This window comes from Hakea prostrata, chromosome 8, assembly GCF_041222555.1.
Source record: "Hakea prostrata isolate BN-2017 chromosome 8, UWA_Hpros_2, whole genome shotgun sequence".
NCBI classification, from domain to species: domain Eukaryota; kingdom Viridiplantae; phylum Streptophyta; class Magnoliopsida; order Proteales; family Proteaceae; genus Hakea; species Hakea prostrata.
This window is the reverse complement of record NC_142607.1, coordinates 48,890,805-48,894,721: the sequence shown is the minus strand read 5'-3', so window position 1 is coordinate 48,894,721 and position 3,917 is coordinate 48,890,805. Positions and strand designations below refer to the sequence as shown.

General features: G+C 41.7%; 1 pseudogene; it reads right to left on the bottom strand.

Moving 5' to 3' along the window:
- On the bottom strand, positions 1-496 carry LOC149008354 (non-specific lipid-transfer protein pseudogene; annotated as a pseudogene).
- Between the last annotated feature and the right edge of the window lie 3,421 nt (positions 497-3,917).

Here is a 3,917-nt window from a genome sequence, read left to right as displayed (position 1 = left end):
TCACCCTGAAAACATAACAAAAACCAAATGTTAGTCATAAAAGAATCATTTAACCATTATGAAATTCTCATATCTAAGAGTTTGAGATCCACGGTAGGAATAGAAAGGATTTGAAAATTCATGGGGTTATCTAGATGAAGAAAATATACTTGGAGCAATCAATGGAAGGGCTGATCTTGTAGGGAAGGTGGACACCACATTTTCCAGGAAGTGCTGCAGCATTGACTGCCTTGATACCGGAAGTGGCTCTGTAGGCATTCTTGAGACAGTGACAAGCTGTTCGACGGTCAGGAGTGGTTCTTGCAGCCGAGTTGAGTACCTTCACGGAATCGCAACAAGCCCAAGACACCTTTCCTCCATTGCGCAGAAAGGTGAGGCAAGAAGCCAATCGAGAGACCACTTGCCCACATGTGAGGGCATCTGCAGCATGTGGTGCTGCCACAACCATGCAGACCAGAACAAGGCACACAACCTTCATGACACTAGAATTGGCCATAGTTACACGTACTTGCAAGTTCCTTGATGCTCACTTGTCTCTTTCCTTTCTCCTACTGTTTTGCTAGATGAATGCAATGACATACTCCTCTCTATGTGTTTATTTATAAGAGAATGGCGTAACAGACTTCTTAGGTGGTTCTGGTCTGCTTGTTTGGCTTGGAAGATTGATGGTGGTTGAGATTTGAACGTTTTTCGATGTGTTTGTTGTTTTGCTTGCGTGGATTCTCTCTAAAATTGGAAAGCTTAAATGATTTTTCTAATTAATTATTTTTGATTGGTTTTGCATTAGAATTCTAATTTGAATGAACAAAATGGTAGGCTAAGTGGACAATTTTGAGAAGCATGGCCCACCTACTCATTCGATTTGAGTTTGGTTTTGATTTAGTTTTTAAAACCAACTAGTATTTACATATCTGTCTGTAAATTTCAATCATTTAATGATAATCATCTATGTAGTTCTTGCACCCACTACATAAAGCATACATAGACGAGTGTGTGGAAAGACTAATCAACCCCCAGTGCAACCGAAAATCCTTACAACTCAATATATTTATTGCATTCCCATCCGTCTCCTTCTATATGCAAGATCCATGCGGGCGGTTGGTATTCTTTTTTATTTTAATATGTATCATTTCTTTTGTAGAAATCTTGATTATAAATCATATGTCCATGGGAATGTCGAAGGACAAAAAAAGTAATATGTGGAAAAATGTGAACAAAAAAAAAAAAAAAAAAAAAAAAAAGAAGGAAGAAAGCAAGGGGCCCGCCCGCGCCCCCCGCCCGCCCCCCGCCCCCGCCCCCGCCCACGGCCGCCAGGCCGCCCCAAACCCCGCCCCGTTGGGGAAGGGGTGGGGGAAAAAACCCCCCCCCGTTTTGAAGGGTATTTGGGGTCATTTTGACATGAAATTTGACGTGTAACCTAATTTGAGGCCAATAAACACATTGGGGGTGTTATTTTGACCTAAAACATCACCTAACCTAAAGTTTATAATTGGCACATGTCCAACTATATGGACCGGAAATGCGGGAAATTCATATAAACTAATGTAAATATGCAAAGAGAACACAAATACACAAGTAGTAAAGAGATGTACTAAAGTTTACAATTCCTTATACAACTATGTTGAGTATGGCTCATGCTTCACATATTGTTGCCGACGGATACGGGGGTCCCGCGCGGGACGGGGAACCAACGAGGCGGGGGCAGGGGGGGGGGGGGGGGGCGTAGCCGCCGTTTTGGGGGGTGTCGCCCCCGCGGCCCCGCCGGCGGGGCGCCCCGGGGGGGCGCGGCCCCCCCCCCGGGGGGTGGCTCCCGCCCCGGCGGGGGGGGGCCCCGACACAAGGACCCGGGGGAAAAACAAGGGCGCTATTGTATGAAAAAGAGAGGGGGAAGAAAGAAAGAGAGAGAAAAAAAAGGAAAGGGGGGAGGGGGGGGGGAGGGGGATGGTGGGCGGAAGTGCGGCCGTGGGCGGGGGGGGGCACGCCGCCGCGGGGGCGGGGGGGGCGCCGACGGGGGGAAAAGGGGGGGGGCCCCCCGCCGGCCAGGGGGCAAAAGGCGCACGGCGCGGGGGAAGAGGCGCCCCCACAATGAACCATGGTGTAAATACAAGAGTCGCTATTGTATTGAATTATATTGTAAGATTTGAAGAGTGACCAATCTAGGCCGTGTACTCTCTATCAAATTATCAAAACAGATATATCATTCATTTCCCCTTTCTCAATCTTACTGCTTTTGCTCTGAGTAGCCATATTAGGTTAGCCGTTGAAAATCCTAGAAGCAATTGAATGTTGCTTTCATGTTTTTTATTTTGGATTATCTTTAATCAGTTATAGTTTCAACTTATCTTTGATTTTGGGGGGGGGGGGGGGGATGGGATCCTTCTCATATCACCTAGGAGTTGTGCATTTCAATCCTCAGGAACCATTAATTTATGCCACAATAGTGAAACCTCCAGTAGCAAGAGCTTCTTTTGTACGCTAGAGTCCCAACTCTGTACGACAAGTATAATGCATTTCTCACCAATTTAGACAGTCTATCTGATTGTGGTTATTTATCAAAATTAGTAGCAAAGAAGAGAGTTTCTTTTGACTTGCAACCTTTTCTTCTTCCTATTGATAATGAGATGTAAGCTGATGCTTCAAAAAGATCCCAGTTCTGAAAAGTTTTTCACTTTAATTGTTTGGCAAGCTTGTTGCGATGGAAGCTGATGCTTAAAAAAGATCACAGTTCGAAAAGTTTTTCGCTTTAATTGTTTAGCAAGCTTGTTGCTTGATACTCGTAAATGAGAAAATGGAATCCAACCAGGTGTGTATTTTTTAATTTTATATTTTTATTTTTGGAGAATAAAGTTAATTTTATTTCCTTAAAATTCAAAGCCCCCTTTCAATGAGTATTATATATTCTTTCAATGTTATTTTTTTAATTATTAATACTTGTTAGGAACGGACTCTCTAGAAGTTGTTTATTCGACGTACTCTTATTTCGTAATTGTTTAAGAAATGCTTTTGGAATGTGTTTATCACACACTAAAAATAAATTCAAAACTTTTTAAAGCATACAAACAAGAAAGGGAAACACAATTGCTTTTTTTTAACAAATAAAGAACATTTTTATAATTTATACAACCTAATTTAGTAGTCTCTTAGAAAAAGTAATCGTCAAGGCCTTGAATTGAGACTTTGCTAATACAATCTAATCTTATCTTTCTTCTTGTCTTTGATCCAACTTTTGCATCTTGCATCCTCCTCACAGTGTCGGGGTCATTTGACACCACATTGGGTAAGAAATAGATATTTTTGTACATTTTTTTGACCTGTCGGTTTAGCTTGCTTATGCACATTATAGCCCATACAAATAAGTTTTTGTGCCAGCAAACTTGATGAATGTCATTTCTGAATTCTGATATACGTCTGTTAGCTAGTGCCCCCATTTCATGTGTTTTTTCTTTCATTCCAAGGGATGCCAACATTGTGGCTCATTCCTTGGCCAAGGAAGCCTTGGCACTTGAGACAACATTAGTTGACATATTTCCACTAACCGATTGAAAGAGCTTCTTCTTCAACCAGTCCTTGTGTCTCCTTTTGTTTAATTTATATTTCTATCCAAAAAAAATAAAAATATCCTAAAGAGGTTTTCATGTTTCCTAAAATACCTTCTTTTGTCGTCAATGCAAGGTTGGTTGAGTGGTAAAGATCCAAACTTCTCAGTGGAGAGGTCTTTGGAGAGGTCTTGGGTTCGACCCTTGCGACATTACATTTCAAGTATTAAAAAAGCACCAGTACAAAACACACACACACAAAAAAAAAAAAAAAAAAAACCTCTTCCGCGCATTTAAACCCCAAGTGTTTTTTTTTTGGGGTAAAAAATTCGATCAACCGTTAAGAGTAAAAGACAACGATTCTATTGGACGAAACATGTC